Genomic DNA, 20,570 nt, shown 5'->3' with positions numbered 1-20,570 from the left:
GAATGAAGGGAAGGGAGGGAAAATGAGAATAGGAAAGACAGTAGAATGAATCAGATATCATTTTCCTATGTTCATATATGAATATACAACCAGTGTAACACCACATCATATACAACCACAAGAATGGGAAGTTATATTCCATGCATGTATGATACGTCAAAATACACTCTACTGTCATGTATAGCTAAAAAGAATAAATATTTTTTTTTTTTAAAAAAAAGGAAGTGAAATAGGACCAGACTAGTAATGTTCATCTTAACTGATGTAACTTTGGACTCACTAGTCTGGGAATTTCTACTCCTCCATCCCTTCCAAGGACCTCAGAAGCACTAAAATGCCAGATAAAATTCCTTTGTGTTTTGAAATATCCAGAGTGGTTGTGGATTCCTACAGTAAATCCTGGATGAATCAGGTTTGTGCTGGTAGATTTATATCATTTTACTACTATCTGTCCTTGTCATCTCTGACTCCTAAGGCTGTCCTGTCTGAACTGCATATTCCAGGCTCCTTTACCTTCTGGCTTTGGTTGGGGCAGATCATGGGAGACTCCAGCAGGGGATGAGAAAACAGGAGTTGAGACAGATCAGATATTTATCTCTGCGTCCTTTCAACTCCCCACAAAACTGTGAGTTCTTGATCCTGCCCCCAATTCTGTAGGGTCCTTTCATTAAACTTCCCCCATCTAAACGTTTTGAATATGATGTATGTTTCCACTCTGATCCATAGTAGGTGTTTAATAAGCAAAGTTTTTTGACTATAAGTCTAAAAAGGAGTAACAGACCATCTCTCATCTTCCAGTTTTACTATAGCTGGAGGTCTTTCAAAGATGCCCTTCTTCTGCCTTAAAACATCAGTGGCTCCCATCTCTACCCATCACCACAGCCCCACTGTACACTGCAGCCAGACAGAAGTAATTTCAGTTCCCTCTGAAATGTGTTCTCTTCCTCTGAGCCTCTGCACATGCAGAGTAGGCTGGAAACTGCTCCCCACCCCGACTCTCATCAAAAAGTCACTTACCCTCAGAAGCTTCCCTGAGATGGTAGAATACTTTCCCTTTGCAGTCTTTATGTACCATTATACAGGGAGAGTATTCACTGTTACTTTGTACTAGGACTGCCTACTTACCAGTGTCCTCCAAGACTGTAAGATGTAGAACAAGGAATGAGTCCTAGGACAGGAAATGAGTCTTTCCCTCTCTCTTTGTGTCTCTGTCTCTTTCTGTCTCTCATTGATCTGTTGATTTTCTGTTTTCTTCCATTCGTTTGTAAGCCCCTGTGTGTCTTATTCATTTGTATCTAGATCCCAGCATAATAGCCTGGCACACAGTAGGTCTTAGTAACTACAAATGTTGAATGGTTAAAACTCTCTCTTGGCTTCCAGATCATCTCTCTTTCTTGATTTTCCTCTTTCTCTGGCTCTTTGTGCTTGACAGCCTTCACAATTGACTCCTCCTCTGTCTACCCATTAATTATTCTTCAGAGCAACTCATTCTTATCTGCCTTTTGGACTTCAGCCATCAGTAAATACCACAATCCCCAAAAGCATATTTTCAATCTTAACCTTTCACATGATCTAAGGCTGGCCCTCTCTCCCTGCAAGCAGTTCAGATAAAGTCTCATTATTTCTCCATTCCCAACCTGTCCTCCTCCTGCTTCCAGTACTCAGTTCACCCAGTTGTCCAAGTGAGAAACTTCAAAGTCCCCCAACTCTTCCCACTGTTTTTTTTTCCCCCTCTGTCCTGCTGGGCAACAAGTTTTACCCATTCTCACATTTTACACTCTGTTTCTGGGTCTTTATTTTTCCTATTTCTTTTACCAAGAACACTTTCCCCTCACTTTATCTCAAATCTTTTACATTATTTGAAATTCAGAAAACTGGTCAATTTCAATTCATTGCTTCTTCCTTCAACTTCTACCTAAATGAATTCTGTTTGTCTGCTTGTGGAATTTGTTTGTTTGTTTTTGCAGTTCAGGGGTTTGTACCCAGGACCTTGCACACATGCTAGTTAAGCACTCTACCACTGAGCTATAGATCCCCCACACTTGTAAAAATTTTGAGGCAGGGTTTTGGTTTCCCAGGCTGGGCTGCCACTTGTGATCCTCCTGCCTCAGCCTCAGGGTCACTGGGCTTGATGGGTAGCTGAGCCAAGTAGACTTCTAGGCACCTAGCTTGATGCCATGTCTTTTAATGTTGGATCTAAACAGGTCTGCATCAGTAAAGGGTAAAATTCTTAGTTTTTTCTTTTTTTAAATCATTGGGACTAGCTTGTGATTGACATTTTATGCAATTAAAATATTTTATATGAATGAATGAATAAATGAATTAACTGGGAAAGAGAATCTTTTCAATTACACCCTTTCAGAGGTTACTGCAAGAGAGTCCTTGAGATTGAAGGATAAAAATCTCAGCTGAAAAACCCAAACTTTATGTAACCAAGTGAACATACACTTTAACAAGATATTGCATGTGCTTATACAGGACAGGTAATTGCTATGCAAGTAACAAGATTTTTTTTTTTGTTTTTAAGCTTACCCTGCAGACTTTGATTTTAAGCATTTTCAGTTCTGAGTATGGGCAAATTTTAAAAGGGAAGGTGTGATTTTAACTCCTTCTATGCTCTTTTTTACCCTGGGTGACAGGCATTAGATAAAAGAAAAAAGAAATGCCTGTATCAGTACAGGGCTGGGCACTTGGTAGGCCCTCAACACATTTTAATCCCTTTCCTTTTTCCTCTTCTTTATTTCATATTTGAAGGTTCGAGAATATTGAGTATTTAAAAGAAGTTTTAGTTTTTGGATTTCAATTTGACTAAAACAACGTCATATTCTGACATTCCCTATCAACTCTGAAACCCAAGGGAAAGAAATAGCTGGAAGGGCAGGGGGAGAAAAGAGGCGGTGCAAAAACTGAAACCAAAGGAGCCCAGAAAGCTATAGAAAGAAGCTTTTTTGGCTGCTGCTGCTGTGGTTGTTGTTTTTAACCCCAGAGAGGCATGATGGCGCTGACTGCCATTGAGGTTTAGTTTCCCGGAGAGGCTTCAGCCTGCCTTGAATCTCCTCGTCCTCCCTGTGCCTCCCGCTTCCGCCCAGTAGTGCGCTGCAGATGGCGGCCACTGGGGGCGCCCCAGCCCGAGTGGCTGAGGTGGAGACAGCGACCATACTCTGAGCTCCGCTTCTCACAGCTCTCAGAAGGATGGCGACAGCGGCGAGGTGCGCACCTAAGGGCACCCTTCCTGGGCCAGCTGCAGCACAACTGCTCCTGGAGGTCAGCCGAGGTTGGTGCCGCAGCCGCGCTCGGCCTGGGCTACCTCCAGAGAGAGCAGAGGCATTGCCGCCACAGCCCCTGGAGCCCCCTGCCTCGCCCCTGCGCGCAGCTGGAGTCCCCAGCCGTGGATCTGGGTGGATCCGGGGCTTAGTGGAGCTTGCTGGGGCCTGGCTCTCACAATGTTAAAGAAGTGTACGTTTAAGGTGGACTTCGAGCTCCAGGAGCTCTCTTCTGTACCCTACGTCAATAGGCTCCTCTTCTGCAAGATGGGGCTGCTGGACAGCAGCAGCTTCACCCGGAGTCCTCCGGGTCTCCTGTTCCTCCTGAGCTGCCACGCCCCCTGCGCAGCCTAGGCTGGTTCATGGACAGCATCCCTTCCATTGGCCCCTTCATTCCAGCCAGGCAGCCACCCTCCTGAGCTCGCTGTCCTCCAGGGACTGGTCTGAAACCAGTCAGGAATGTATCCATCAGCACAAAGTGCTTCACAAATGGGTTTATCTAGGCTGGCCTTGGCTTCTGCATTCCTGGCTCCAAATGGTTCCTGGTGACAGCTCTTTCCTCCCAATTCTCTAGGAATGGGAGAGATGGCCAAAGGGAGAGAGGATGCTTCTTGTTTTCCTTAAGAAGCATTAAGTGCTTCTTACAAAGTGGAATTGGAGCTGTTAAAAAAAAAAATGACCCCAGCTGCTCAAGTTCCAAGAATGTGCTCTGAACAGCCTGTGCTTGGTGTCACTCTTCTTTCTGGTGGGCTAGGAGGGATTTTGCATGCCCAGATTGAGGCTGAGGTAGGCCAGGTCAGCCTTAATTTAAGGCAAGTGTTCCTAGCAGATGAGGCAACAGTCCATGAGACTATAGATTGCACCTCCAGCTCCAAGCTAATGCTCATCTAATTACCTGTCTTGAAGTGACCACTGTGAGTCTCAATGTGAAGGACTTAGAACCAGGAAGGAAGCCCAAACTCTATGCTCATTTTGAAATGAGCCTCTCCCTGTGTGCCCTGTGCACTCTCTAGGAGAGACATTAGTAGGTCCCAGAATGCAGCCAGGTGTGGCAATGTTCCTTGAGTAATTTCAGGGTTATTCACAGATTGATAGATTTGCCCTAGGGTGTTTTTTTTTTCTTTTCAAGAAAATAGAAAACAAACAAACAAAAAAAGTTTATAACTGAATTTTTGAGTTCTTGAGGTCAAGGAGAAGGGTTAATAATCTTTGTTTAACCCACATTTAGTGGTCACAAACTTTATTTTTACACTAAAACTATTGTACTTTCTTTTTTATCTGTCATCTCATTAAAATTGTTAAGGAAATAATGTCAATGGATTGTGGAATTGGAGCCAGAAAATTGTCCATTGTGTCAATGTTGAAGTCTATGGGAGCCCGATAATGTCTGGTTGGATAAACCAAAGGATGTGTAAAGCACTATTGATTCTCAAAATTAATAAATAGTTCACTGAGGATAATTTTAAAAATTAAATGTTGGTAACAAATCTGAGGATATTCAGCTAATTAATTTTAGTACATAATTTTTAGCACACCTATAAGAGAATACTGAAATATTATAATATTTCAAATAATATGTGTGTGTGTGTGCGTGTGTATGTGTAATACCAGCTCCCAAGGTAGGGAAAAGCCTATATCAATTCTGAATGTACTGTATGTGAAAGTGACAGTCTTGTTTTGCTGCTAGGTTCTACCCCCTGCCTGGAGCAGTTAGGTGAATACTCCTGGCCCAATGGTGACACCTGGTGGTCAGGACACTTGTTGGCTACCTTCTTAAGTCAGTTATTTAGTCATTGCATGCAAACATGTCCACTAGGATTTTTGAATATATATATATATATATATATATATATATATATATATATATATATATATTGGTACTGGGGCTTGAACTCAGGAGTACTGGACCACTGAGCCATATCCCCAGCCCTATTTTGTATTTTATATTTATAGACAGGGTCTGGCTGAATTGCTTAGCACCTCACCATTGCTGAGGCTGGCTTTGAACTCAGGATCCTCCTGAAATATACTATCCTATTTAATTCTCACAGCAAGCCTAGGGATCCACATTTTGTGAATAAATGATTCTAAGTCCTCAGAGATGCTATGTGTAATGCCAAGATCTGATACAGGTGTGACGTCAAACAGGGTGATGCCAGATAAAGGGGGAAAGTGTGTTCTGTGCTGAAGAGTTTCTAAATAGGCAGCTTCCTAATGGTATTAAGGTGCAGTGGGTATCATTTGATTTGTCCTCTGCAAGACTTGGAAATGAAAAACTGTCCTGTGATAAGCTTCACCCTTTCACTTCCAACTAAAATCTGGCATTAATCACGGTAAACACAGGTAAGCATATTGCTTGTTTTTTTTGTTCCTTTTTTTACCTTTTAGGCTGAGCAGAGAATGAGAAAAGTTTGTTTTTTTTATTTATTCCCCCCTTCTTCCTCAATTCTTTAAAAAACTTTTAATTGTTTTTTCAGAATATTATGTAGTTGGAATCGAACAGTTTGGAGCCCTTTCAGACTGGTGTCTTTTGCTTACTAATCTGCATCTAAGCTTCCTCCATGTCTTTTCATGGCTTCCTAACTTTTTTTTAGTGCTTAATAATATTCTGTTATCTAGAATTTAATTCATTTGTTTTCATCAGAACATCTTGATTGCTTCCAAGTTTGGGCAGTTATGAATAAAGAAGCTATAAACATGCATAGTTAGGGTTTTATATGGATATGTTTTCAATTCACTGGGTTAAAAACCAGAGAACATGACTGCTGGACCACATGGTGAAAATGTTGTCCACGCTTTATAAAGGTGAATGGTTCACTGGAGGCCAATAATTAACATTCTGCTTTGTAAACATGTAACTTAAGGTCAAAAAAGTTAAATGACTTACACAAGTATTACACTAGAAATAAGTGATAGAGCAGGTCTAAATTTTGGGTTTTCTCCCTACTGGTCCAAGACGTTTTACTGTCTTATGTGGCTTCCTCATTACATGACAGAGAAAAAGTTTAGATTTCTTACCCAGAGGTCTAAGTCTAAAATTATCACACTGCTCAAAAAAGACTGCAATAATGTCACACCTAGAACTGGGTGGGGAAAAGGTACAAGCTAGAAAAGTATAATATTTTAAGACCTTCAAGAGTGATGAGGATATTAAAGTTTCAAATAAACCCAAGAGTTTTATTTATATTTAAAACTTGTTAAGTCGATAGTGAAATAGCAACTTACAGGAGGGATGAAAATACTTGCAAATCCCATATCCCATAGGGTTTAATATTCAGAGTTGGGCTGGGTTTGTGGCTCAGTGGTAGGGCACTTGCCTAGCATGTGTGAGGCACTGGGTTCGATTTTCTGCACCACATAGAAAAATAAATAAAATAAAGTTATTATTTCCAATTATAACTAAAAATATTTTTTTAAAAATACCCAAAGTAATGGGCTGGAGTTTTAGCTCAGCAGTAGAGTGCTTGCCTAGAATGTGTGAGGCCCTTCATCATATAAAAATAAATAAGTAAAATTAAGGTATGTGTCAAACTACAACTAAAAAATAAATATTTTTTTTAAAAAATCCAAAGTAAATAAAGAACTCCTTGAATTCAACAACAATAAAACTTGATTAAAAAATGGGCAAAGGATTTCTCCAAAGAAGTTTCACAAATGACCAATAAGCACAAGATGTACAGCATAATTTACCATTATGAAAATCAAAACTACAATTAGGAACCACCTCACACCCATTATGATTGGCTACTATTCAAAAATAATAATAATAACAAGTGTTGACAAGGGAATGGAAAAACAGGAACCCTCTTGTGTTGTTGGTCGGGTAATGTAAAATAGTGCAGCCACTATGGAAAACAGTATGGCAGTTGCTGAGGAAACTTAATAAGCAATTACACTTTGGGGTATAAGTCCACAAAAGAATTGATAATAAAAACCAAACAGGTATTTGGACACCCATGCTCATAGCATTATTTGCAGTAGCCAAAGGTGTAAGCATTTTAAGTGTCCATCAAAGGTTAAATGGATAAACAAAATTTAGCATACACACATATAGTAGAATACTATTCATCTTTAAAAAGGGAGGGAATTCTGATACATCATTAATAAAATTCAAGGATATGATGCTATGTGATCTAAGGACAAATACTGTATAATTCTACTTAACATTAGTTAATCTGACCCAGAGTAGTAAGATTCATAGAGAAGGAAAGTTAGATTGGTGATTGCCAGGGAATGAATAGTGGAATATGGAGTTGCTAAATGGAAATGGAGTTTTGGTTTTGTAAGATAAAGAGTTCTGAAGATTGGGCACACAACCGCGTGAGTGTAATTAAGCAACTGATCTGAACTGTACACTTAAAAATGATTGTGATGGTGAGTGGTATGTGTATTCTACCATTAATTTAAAAAATGTGTAAATATTTTGGCCAAGCTCCATATTTTTATAAGGCTAAGCTAATTACTTATGTGTTATTATATTCAAGTAAAGTACACAAGTGTTAAAAAAGAATTTTCTTTAATACTCAATTTTTGATGAATCCAGTCAGTCACTCTACTAACTAATATGATTTACTAGACATATAGCTTAGGATTATACAGTGATTAATTTTTATTTGACACTTTTGGAAAGTTCCTCCATCATAGTATAACTGTTTAACTCTGAGGCATTGCCAAGTTGTTTTTCAAGAGCCTGCACTATGAAATGCTTTCTTGACAGAAAGCATCAGTGCAAGGAAGTGTGCTTCAGGTTAGCTGGGTTCTGGGGGCTCAGGGTTCTTCAAAATTTAGATTTCAATCCAAGGTCATGGGAAAACATGTGATGTTCAATGCCAGGACTGTGATGGTACAAGAGGGGAACATGGAAGTGCCTACAGGACCCTCAGCAGAATCCTCACCATGGATGGGCACTGAGGACATGAAGCTATAATGGTGCTGTGATGTGCCTGGCCTCCTGTGAAGGCAGGGAAACTGGGAAAGTGTGAAACTGCTGGTGGATCTGCAAAGTGAAAATGGCTCCAAAAATCTGGGGACTGGAACCCAGGAGCATTCTACCTCTGAACTGCATCCCCAGCCCTTTTTACAAACTTTATTTTGAGACAAGGTCTTGCTAAGCTGCCCAGGTTGCCCTCAAATTTGCAATCCTCATGCCTCAGCTTCCTGAGTAGTTGGGATTATAGGAAGGTCAATGTCAGGTCAATTTCTGGTTTTTTTTTTTTTTTTTTTTTTTTGCTTTTTATGTTTTTTGTTTTGTTTTTTTAGTACTCGGGATTGAACTCAGGTGTGCTCAACCACCAAGTCTCATGCCCAGCCTTCTTTTCTTTTGTATTTTATTTAGAGAGAGGGTCTCACTGAGTTGCTTAGTCCCTTGCTTTTGCTGAGGCTGGATTTGAATTTGCAATCCTCCTGCCTCAGCCTCCCAGGCTGGTGGGATTAGAGGTATGCACCACAGCACCAGGTGGAATGTCAATTTCTTGATGTGAAATAATCAGGCAGATCTGTGGCAGGGCTGCTTAAGCCTGTGAATAGAGATCCATATGTTTACTTTTTGTCTCCACCTCTTTTTTTCCCCCTATTTTCTGTTACCTGTCCTTACAATACACTCAATCATGTATGTGCAGCAAGGCCTGTAAATATAGAAACCACCCATTAGTCAGTGGTGGATATCTCTTACTAAGTGAAAGAGAAACAGTCCAAAAGTACTCTAGGAGTAGAGTGGAGGTTGCCAGGGACTGGGAGTTATCTTTATTAAGGGTGAAAAGTTGCAATTTGCCAAGATGGAAATGTTCTGAAGATGGTTGTTGGTGATGGTTGTACAAATGTGAATGTACTCAATGCCATGAAACTGTAGAGTTCTAGTTAAATATTAAATTTTGTGAGTATTTTACTAATATATGAATATATATATATATATATATATATATATATATATATAAAGTCTGATTCAGAAAGTCAAGGTTGAATGTTTTCTCTCATAGAAGGAAGCTTGACCAAAGAAAGGGGAAAAAGTGAGGGAGGAATCCTGTGAAAATAGAAGGGAGATCAGTGGAGCAATGGATGGGGAGGGAGGAGGAATTCGAAAGGAGAGGAACAATGGATTAAAATTGACCAAATTATGCTATGTACATGTGAATGGACCACAGTGAATTTGAGTTTTATGTTTATACATAAAGAACTAAATTTTAAAATTATAAATAAATAGAAGGAAGACCATTAGAGTAGAAAGGAAATAGGAGGAGGGAGAAGGAGAGGAAAAGGGGAAGTACTGGGGACTGAATTGGAGAAAATTTGATTCCATGATATATAATTATGTCAAAATGAGCCCCACTATTATGTGTAACTATAATATACAAATAAAACATTCAGAAATAAAAACATATGCTGTGTTGATGAAGATTTACTACTGATATAACACTCTTTAAAATGCCTTTTTTAATTGATTTTTTATATGACAGCGGAATACATTACAATTTGTATTACACTTACAGAGCACAGCTTTCATATCTCTTGTTGTATATAAAATATATTTACACCAATTTGTGTTTTCATACATGTACTGTGGATAATGATATGCAAACATAAGTCAAATGTTATTGAAGTCAAAATGTCTGAATTTCTCTCATCTCATTTTCCCTTTTCTGGTTGAATCCTATCACTCCTATTTGAAAACTTAGCTCACATACCACTTTTACTAAGTAGTCTTTTCTAATTTCTCAGCCAGAATTAACAGTTCCATTTTTTTCTTTGAACTTACCCTTAACCAGTAGGGGGAAAGAGCATATGCCCCAGTAAGTCCCAAAGGTATATATGCTAGAGAAATGAAAATAAAATGTTCACATAGAAACTTGCACATGAATTTCATATGGCATTATTCATAAGAGCCAAAAAATATGTAAATCACCGCAGGATCTGTCAACTGAATAAAATGTGGTGTATCCATAAAAGGGAATATTTGGCAATAAAAAGAAATGAAGTACTGATACATGCTGCACTGTAGGTGAAACCTGAAAACATCATGTTAAGAAGCCAATCAATCACAAAAGACCACATATTGTATGATTCCATTTATATGAAATACCTGGAGAGTCCTGGGGGGGCGGCAGCAAAGGAGGGGAGAGAACTGAAGAAGAAGAGGACGGGGAGCAGGAGGTGGACTTGCCATGATCCCGACCCCAGAGGACTAAGAGCAAGCAAGCAGGACCACCTGTACTAGGAGTGCTACAGGGACATGTCGGGGAGGAGAGGATCTCCAACTGCGTCCTCACCAATGCCTACCGCCTTGGCATCCTGCGGAACCGGGCAGCTCTGCAAGGCAAGACCTTGTTGGAGGTGGGCTCAGGCACCGGCATTTTGAGCATATTCTGTGCCCAGGCTGGTAGTAACATTTGGCAAGAGGCCCGAGAGGCAAGGCGGCTCAACGGGCTGGAGGACCAAGTGCATGTCCTGAAGGGTCTGGTGGAGATGGTGGAGTTGCCAGAGCAAGTGGATGCCATTGTAAGCGAGTGAATGGGCTATGGACTTCTGCATGAGTCCATGCTGAGGTCTGTGCTGAACCTGCAGACCCAGTGGCTGAGGGAGGTCGATATTCTCCTACTGGTTTTCACTGAGCTCTTTGTAGTCCCCATCAGCAACCAGATGCTGGAGTGGCGCCTAGGCTTTTGGAGCCAGGTGAAGCAGCACTAAGGCATGGACATGAGTTTCCTAGAGAGTTTCGCCATAAGCTGCCTCATGAGCCACTCGGAGATCTTGGTGCAGGGTCCTTCCAGCCAGGATGTGTTGGCCTGGCTGCAGCACTTTGCTCAGCTCCAGCTGACCTGCGCACCTGGAGCTTGAGCTGGAGGCAAGGTGGGTGGGCACTTTCTCTACAGCTGTTATGTCTGGGCGCCCATGCATGGTTTGGCCTTTTGGTTCCAGGTGACCTTCCCTGGAGGAGATTCGGAGAAACCCCTGGTGCTGTCCATCTCGCCTTTTCACCGGGCCACACGCTGGAAGCAGACACTCCTCTTCCTAACGGAGACAGTACAAGTGGAGCAAGGCAGGGTCATTTCAGCAGAGATCACCACTGCTGCCCTCCCAGGACAATCCTCTTCACCTGCGCTTTCTGCTGTGCTACAAAATGGGGGACCAGGAGGAAAAGACCAAAGACTTTGCCATGGGGGACTGAGCATTGCTTTTTCTCCCAACCACCTCCCAAGGCAGCCTGGCCTGTTTGGGAGAGGAATAGGGAAGTCGGAGGAGAAAGGGAGATTTCATGTGCAAGTAGGGGACTATCTCTCTTTTCCCTCATGGTTCTTGGGGAGAGAGAGTGACTTCAGTCTCCATTAGAGGAGATTCTTCTGGCAATTTATAAAGTGATCTCCTCAATCACGGATACAACATGCTTATTGATAGGCTTTTAAGCCTTAAAAGCATGTGGTAACAAGCACTTGTATTTCCATTTCTTTTCTTTCATGGAGGAAAAAACAAAGATGGATAAAATGTCAGTTTATGGTGGGTCCCAAGCACAAACTAAACACCTCACACCTTATCTAAGTCTGCAGCTGGAAAAAGGGTATAAGAGTTCAGTTTCACTCCGGAAGTTTCCACTATGACTTAACCTCTCCAGAGCCTTAATTTCTGTGTCTGTATTTCCTCCATTGCTAGATGCCTGAAGGCTATGGTACTTGTTCCTCATTGTTCCCTAAATAAAACTCATTACTGGTAATTAAGGGGTGGAGATGAGGAAGTAGTTTATATAGCCCAGTTCCTACTACTTTTATTGGGTGCTAAAGTTTATGAACACATGGAAATGGACTTTATATACTTATATAGCATACCTAAGAATTTCAAAATCCACATTTAGGAGAAAAAAGTCTGAAAAACTGTGAAGTAGCATGGATTTTAAAAATTCTTATTACTATTAAAACTGAACCAAGAAAACGTCTTATTGTGTTCCATATATTGGAGTAATTATGAAACAGGCTGATAGAGAAGGTTTCTGGACCTAAACCCAGGCCTTATTCATTACCATGGGTACATTATTTAAGCTCACTAAAATAAGGAAATTCATTCCCAGCTAGAAAAGTGTAGTCAATTTAAACATGTGGAGGGATTAAATGACTTGGCCTATTTACATCTAGTGAAAGTTCCTTTCTTTTCTTTTTTAACTTTTTTTTTTAAGATCACTCAAATGTGAAAGTTGTGAATTTGGGAAAATGGCTTGTAATGAAGTGTGAGTCATGTTGTCCAATTCATTCCACTGATATTTCCCTCCTTATCTCTATGGCAAATAAAACATTTGCATTCCTATTATTTTTAGAGATTAAGTAAGACTTGTGTGCTGTTTATGAGTTATAATGCCTTTTGCCTTTTTAATGCCAGTTCTTAAGTGTTACAAACGCTTCAGAACATAGCTTCAGGGCAATTCAAAGGACTAAAGGTATGGTTTTTGCATATTAGTAGCTTTTATATGCTAATAGAAAAAGTGCAGAAGTTGTGTTCTTAAGTACTCTAGCATTTTATTTATTGTAACTTGCATTCTCTTTTCTTCATTGCATATTAAAGTATTTAAGTCTAAAAATAAAAATAAAAGAAATATCTGGAAAAAGCAAAATCTTAGAAACAAATGGTAGATAAATTGTTTTCACTTGAGTCTGAGGGGTGGGAGGGAGGGAGGTATAGAATGACTACTAATGATGTAAGGGTCCAGCGGAACCTCAGAGAAAGAGACCACAGAAGAGACTGGCTCCATGCAATTGGCAAAAGTGGATTTATTGGGGATCCATTCCAGCGCGCTGTTGCTCCGTGCTCACTCAAGAAGGGAGAGCAGCCCAGAGCCCAGAGCAGAGGTCAAGCAGAGCTTAAGTACACTTTTTGGAGAGGGCGGGGGGGGGGGGGGGGGCTTTGTATACATCAGAACAAATCATCATGAGGTGCGGGAAAATTGAACAACAACTCTGAGACATGATTAGTCCATTCATTGGCGGGAACAGTCTGGGCAGGGGTGATTGGTCACTTCTAAATGGGGTACACATTTAAACTGATTGTTTTGGAGCCTAGATGCTTACGTGCCAAGCTACTTGGAGCCCTTAGCTATTAAACAACCAGGGAATCAATGGAGATATTTACAGGGCAGTTCCAGCATTGTCCTAACAGCTACAGGGATTACAGGTTCCAGGGGTAGCAGAAGAATTTTAACAATACCTAGTCTTCTACACTTTAACTCAGACTTTTGCAGCTTAGAATCAGCTTAGAAATTTTACCTTTACAATGAGTGCAAGCTTTCTTTTGGAGGTAACAAAAATGTTCTAAAATTGATTATGGTGATTTCACATACTGAATATACTAAAAACCATTAAAAACATCTTTTAAATAGATAAATTGAGTATTATGTGAATTATATCAAAAAAGTTGTTTTAAAAAACAAGTGTTTTCTGATTAATTCCCATTAGGCACAATCTAATTCCTTGGGCAAGTGCATTCTTTTATTTAACAAATACCTGTTGAATATCTACTAGATACTATTTCAGGAATTAAACTACTTATTATTTTTTGCTTTTTTCAATATTATGAAATTATTTTTCTTGGTGTTTATTCTCTTATCTGTACAATGTATAAAGATTTTATTATTCTGATTTATCTTGATTTCTATAATCTGTATAGTGGCTATTATTTTTATTAAGTTTAGTTTTTTAGGATCACATTATGTATCTAAATTCTATTAGAAATTTTTAACTTGTATGGCAGTTTATACTCAAGAGCAAATGTTATCATGTGTCATGTTAGCTGGTGAGTTTTATGTTTATTATTCCTACCAATATATCCATTATGGATTGAATAAAAGAATTTTTTTTTTCCTTAGGTGATTCTGAATATTGTCTTCCATCCTCTGCCTTAAGGTTTAGGGAACAAAGTTCTTCAAGGTTGACATTTCCCACTTTTGACAGATTTGCCAAGACATGGACAGAACCCTGAAGGAATGTTGAAAACATAGTGTCCAGCAAGAGAGCAGAGAAGGTTTTGGGATATAGTGAGGGACAAGAATGCATGCCAAACAAAGTTAGCTGCAGGATGACCTGGCCTCTCAAACCCTCTGTATGGTTCTTTATCACCTGTTTGCTTCAAGCCCAAACTCCCAAGCCCCCACTCAAGGCTGAGCACTTTGCCCCCCCTGCTCAAGGCTGAACACTCAGCCTGCCACTCAAGGCCAAACACTTAACCCCCTTGTGCCAACAAGGTAGCTTGCAGATCCAGAGACCCCATTAGATTTGGGCTATAAAAACTCCCTCCTGCTGGGCCCCTCTCTGTCTCTTGCTATCTCTCTTGCTTTCTCTGTCTCTCTCTCTCTCTTGCACTCTCTCTCTCTCTCTCTCTCTCTCTCTCTCTCTCTCTCTCTCCTCTTTCTCTCTTTTCTCCTCTGCTGCACTGCTGTAATAAAGATCTCTTGGTTGATCTGACTGTTGTGGTCACTTTCCTTTCATTGGTGTCGAATCCCTGCAGAGGGTTAAAACACACTTTTGGGTCCCTCTTCCTTCAGAAGTGCCACTCACTGGACAGCCTGAACGCACTTTCTCCACCACCAGAACTCCATCCACCACCGGCATTCGATTGGTGAGTTTCCCCTTCCTGGAGTCTTAAACCCAATGATGGTGGCAGGAGGATTTGACCATTGACAATCAAGCAAACCTCTTTGCCCACCTGCGGGGAGGAAAACACCCCACCACAGCCTTTAAGGCCACAGTGGCCCTCAGGGACTCTTTCCTTGGGCAGATTAGACTCTTGGGTTCAAAATTATTCCCCTTCCCAGCTGGTAGTTTACCAGCATAGGCTTTGTAGATCTCCCTCAAAGGACTGTGTAACCTCCAGGGACACATAACAGAGAACCAAACATCACACCCCACCCAGACCTTCACGGTTTATGTGGCTCTCATAAAGTCCTAGTCCTCACCTTCAAGACTTGGGTGCTAGAGAGATGCTTACTCTCCCCTTCCTCTCTCTTCCCCTGTCTCTCTCTTTCCCCTCTTTATGGCCCTGGAATTATCTGGCGTCTCCAGGAGGGGTCCCAAAAAGCCTTGACCAAGGTCTCCCTCGGCTCTGGCTCCATCCAGGAGGTCAGGATATGGTCATGACCAATCTCTGCAGCTGGAACCTGCCACTAAGGCACTCCTAATTTTTGGCTCTAGTGGGGATGCCCCTTTCGCCAATAAATCAGTTTCCTCCTCCTCTCTTATACTATCTTTGTGTCTTCTTCCCTCTCCCTTATACTATCTTTGCGTCTCCTTCCTTCTCCCCTATACTACTTTGAGTCCTCTTCCCTTCTCATTATACTACTTTTGTGACATGGGTAATGTGTCCTCTCTTCCGGTCGACTCTCCCCTACAATGCCTCTTGGATAACCTCAAAACCCTCTCCTTGACACCAGATATCAAACCCAAAAATTGATCAAATATAGCACCCAGCCTTGGCCCACTTATCCCTTTAACAACCAAAGCATATGGCTCCCTTTTGGCTCCCTGGATCCCTCCATTCTAAGGGACCTCTACAATTACTGTGAGCGTTTAAAAAAATAGTTAAAGATCACTTTCTTCTTGCTCTGTTCCAATTATGCTCTCTGCACCTCTTGCCAACATCTACAAATTCTTCCAGCTTGCAAATCAACTCCCCCAACCATCGATCCCCAACTTTCTCCTCCTCCGCACTCATCCACTACTTTTGACCCTGCTAATGAACCTCCATCCTATAGCCTGGCTAGAGTAAGTCCTCACCCTCAGCCATCTGCCCCAGACTCTCTGCCTTCACTCCCACCTCAGTAACCTGCTTTCTCCCCTCCAAATAATAGATCAAAAATGTACATCACCACCCTTCCACAGACTCTTGCCCCCTTGCTGAGGTAGCAGTTACTGAAGGAATCCCTCCACCCACTCACTTCTCTCTTTTCCTGTCAGTGCCCACACTCAGTCCCACCAGGTCCTCTTACCAGCTAACCCAAAGCTCAAACCAGCTGAGGAGAGCGCTCAGACCTCTGTTCAAGATCTGGTGAAAATGGCCTTTAAAGTTGCTTTGTCATCATTAAAAACAGGTTACTAAGAATTAAAGCCCCTTAAATTCTTTTTGAGATATTCACTCCCGTCTTCCACTCTGCTCTACCTGTTCTACTGCTCAAGTTTTCCTTGCTAGGGAAAATCCCAAACCCCTTTCCAATTATTCTTTTACATCTTCTTCTTCATTCTTAGATCCACCAGAGCTGCTCTCAGCCCCGCCTTCTCATCTTCCCCCTCCCTACCCAGGCACACAGAAAAGTCTTAACTGACCTTTTCCAGCAATATTCATCATGGCTGATTTAAGGACTTTCAGCAAAAGAATCTCTACAAAACAGTTTAGTGTAGATAAACTTCCTATTTTCATGTTGCCCTGTTTTACTTGGCTACTGTCTAGGAAAAATCAGCACTCCAGGTGCTGGACACCCCCTTACTAGTTTTTCACAAGTGCTGACTGCATTTCTAAGATAAGGGAGTTACTAACTGGGCTCCATGGTAACAGCTGGCACTGGGAGGAAAGAAAGGGAAGAAAAAGCTCTCCCCTTCCCAGTTGTCCTTAAAGGGTTAACTTTCCCAGAACAGAAAAGAAAAAAAAAAACTGATTTTTTGAACTTCTGCAAACTGTGATCTTCTCAGCTCCTTCCCTTACATTCTGGGTGCAACATTCTGAAACTACCTAAACTTGGAGTTCAGGGGATTAATTGATTACAGCAGAAGCTCTGCCCTCTGAATCTAGCTGGAACCAAATAAAACTGTTTCCCTATCTTCACTGCTATCTTTGGTGCCTTGCCTTGTCCATCCCTAGAACAATATAATTATATACATTTAAACATTGTTTATGTTTTCATGAAATGGTAAACAGATGTGATTAATTGTGTACTGCAAATAACAAAATATCTCTTATTAAATTGGAATAATTTGCCTAAATTCAGAAATTTACAAGGATTATTTCAAAGTGTGAATAAAGAAAGAGTTAACAGATGGGAAAGAGAAATTAAAAGGTCCTAAGTATGGATTTAATAGAAGGAAAATGTGTTTCTGGATAAGAGAGTCTATTAAGTAAATAAGAGGGTTTAAGCAAATGATAAAGAAGGTCTGTGTACATTGGCTATATAAGTTTAAGCAAGTGATAAAAAAAAGTCTGTGTACATTGGTTATGTATGTAAGTTTTTTTGAGCAAGTAATCTTGAAGGAATTCAGGATTATACAACTATGGCTAAACAACAACTGTTATTTTGCAATATTGTAATATGTTATTTCTTTAAGAGCTAAACTTGATTAATATGAAAACATAAATGTAATTGTGGTACTATTACTCTTCTTTGTATATTACATGTGTTCATATTTTCCAGGTATATAAGTCTTTAAGATAGGAGCTTTAAAAAAATTATAACAAGCTGATGTTCTCCAAAAGGTTGAATGGTAATTTTAGGCTTATAAAAATAACATATTGGATATGTATTTATATGATTTAATGTTCTATAACTGGACCTGTTATGAATAAGATTAATATAAAGTTCTATACACTGGGTACAATTTAAATGTAATATCATATTGTGTTAGCTAATATTCATGTGACATCAAGCAACAATATATGTAAACTTTATAAAATAATATATTTTAAAAAAAGATCAACTTCAATACTAGAACACTTTACCTAAGATTTATAAAGAGCCCTGGCTTACCTGAGATAAGGCTATGCCTTCCATCTTACTACATGTCAGAATGACTCCAAAGTAGGCCAAACTTCAGCTAAAGCCCAATACTCTTAATTTAAGGTGAAAATAACATTGCTGGATGTTTATGATCAAGACTTAAACTTAAATTAAAATGGCCAAGAAAACCAATATTTGGCTCTTGCCCTCTGAGTCAGTCTGAAATCTAGGGAACAGGGAATTTTTCTAAAGCACTTTGCAACTCTAGGTCACATAACCTCCTGATCAGGAAGACAATTGAGACCACTGGAGAATGAAAAGCCAATCAGTGCATTTGCTATAAAGAGGAGGTTCATTAGAGACAAGAGACATCCCTGATGCTTCCAAGGGAAGCCACATGGTCAAGCAAGACCTGGACACATCCTAGCGCAAATGGCACTAGCAGAACTAAGAAGTTGTTCTCAAGTTCCCCCACGAGTGACCCCTATGGGAACTCAGCTGACTCTTCACAATAAATAGAAACAAAGTCAATTTTGTCCAGCTTGATCTTAAACACCTACCAAACAGTTAAGCCAAAACACAGACATTCCTAGGAGTAATGAAGGACAAGAACAGATACAAAAGAGGAGACAGCAACCAGGCCAACAGTCTCCATGGGGAATGTTCAGTCAAATATGGCGTTGGCTTCTCCCCCTTGCAGGACCCCTATTAGTTCTCTTTATGTTTCTTCTAATAGGACCGTGACTATTGAATTGCCTACAGAAGTTCCTGCAAGATCAGATACATAAATTCACCAACCAGTCAGTCAATCAACTACCAGCCCCTGATGCCCAAGACAGAGACCTGGGACTCATGACCAACTCCTCTAAATCCAGAGATTCTGTGCCTATCTAAAACTCTCTCTAACCCCTTTTTCCAGTTTTCACAACCCCTCTTTCACGTCCTAGGAATGAGAACTACTGTCCAGCAGGTCCACTCTGCTTGTTCAGTGTGCTCTACAGTATCCCCACAAGGAAGCAACAAATGTAAACTCCCCACATGTCAGATGAGGACCCACTAGCCATGCAAAGACTGGTAATCAACTTCACTCACATGCCTAGGCACAAATAGCTTCGCTACCTACTTACTTTGATTGATACTTTTTCAGGTTGGATAGATGCCTTCCCTACATCCTGGGAAATTGCTGACACTTGCCTCCATCCTCATTGAGGGGACCATTCCCAGGTTAAGACTTCCCACCTCCATCCAGTCAGACAACAGTCCTGCCTTCACTTCTCAGGTTTTTCAACTAGTCTCCAAAGGCCTCAACATCACTTAGAGGCTCCACATCCCCCACCAACCCCAGTCCTTGGGTAAGGTTGAGAGGCCTAAGAGCATTCTCAACTTGCTTGAACTCAGGCTCTTCTGGCCCAATTTCCTACTGTTGGCCCTCACCTGAATTCAGATAGCCCCAAGAGCCCCCTCAGGCCTTAGCCCCTTTGAGCAACTATATGGGTGCCCTTTCTTAACCACTCAAAGCTTTCCAATCATTCCTCCTCCCCTTGTGTCCTACATGTTCTAACTCACACTTCTATGCAAACTCCTAAGGGAACATGCAGACCAGTGCCTTCCTGGGCCATTCATTGCCTCAATCCCAACACAACCACAAACTGAGTTGGACCCTCTTCAACTGGGTGACTCAGTCTTACTTCAGGAACTGCATTCTCAATTGTTGGAGCCTTAATGGATGGGACTCCGTACGGTCATACTTACTACCCCAATGGTGACCAAGCTTTTGGGCCACTCCCCCTGGTACCATGTCTCCCACCTTAAAAGGCACCTGTTCCAAATGTCCAGTCCTGGACTTCCACCATACCCAACAAACTCAAAATTTCTCACCAATTCCTCTTCTTCTTTTACTAATCATTATTCTGTCTCAAATTTTTATCTCAAACCATAGATGCTGCATCTACAACCAAGCCACCAGGATGACACCACCCACTCTCACTTTATGGGTCAAGGCAATTGCTCTTCCACTTGCTGCAATCAGGCTGTCACCATTAACATTACTGGATTCAATTAAGCCACTTCAATACTTCCTAGAGTCCCTACAACAAGATCAATGACTGACACCAAAGATTTCCTCTGATCCGAAATGGTTTGATGCCATTGATAACCTATGGCTTCAAGGAACTTTTATGGACTTTACCCCTACCAAAGTAGTTATCTATAGCCACTGAGTGTTATTTTTTGTTGAGAGCCACAGCCTAGTTGGAATGGCCTCTGGCATTTTGCTAGAAGTATTGGTTGAGAGGCAAGCCATTAAGATGATGCTGGATTGAAACAGGTTGTGTATTCAATTGTATATAGACCCTTGCTGTCTGCCTGGGAAGCCTGCTACTTTGAAGTTCTCCTGGGGATTCCTGGGGAGTTCGCCTTGTTTGGTAAAGCTCTGGTAGTGGGAGTTCCGGTTGGTGTGTGGTGTGCCTAGAAGGGCTGCATGGGTGGCGTTCTGTTCTCAGGAGTTCCAAAAATAAATAAAGTTTGTTCCTGCTTGAGTAGCTTGTGATTTGTGCCCAGCCAGACTGCAGCAATTTTTGGTTGCCCTGGTATTCTCAGACCTGTCCCCAACCTCAACATTCCTCCACTTCCCCTTCTAG

At 41.0% G+C, this 20,570-nt stretch overlaps 1 pseudogene; it reads left to right on the top strand.

Moving 5' to 3' along the window:
* Positions 1–3,443: 3,443 nt before the first annotated feature.
* Positions 3,444–11,424, top strand: LOC144249275 (protein arginine N-methyltransferase 6-like; annotated as a pseudogene).
* Positions 11,425–20,570: the final 9,146 nt, after the last annotated feature.

The sequence above is a fragment of the Urocitellus parryii genome, chromosome 11 (assembly GCF_045843805.1).
Source record: "Urocitellus parryii isolate mUroPar1 chromosome 11, mUroPar1.hap1, whole genome shotgun sequence".
Classification (NCBI taxonomy): Eukaryota; Metazoa; Chordata; class Mammalia; order Rodentia; family Sciuridae; genus Urocitellus; species Urocitellus parryii.
The sequence above is the reverse complement of the archived record's forward strand: the minus strand, read 5'-3'. Positions and strand labels throughout refer to the sequence as shown.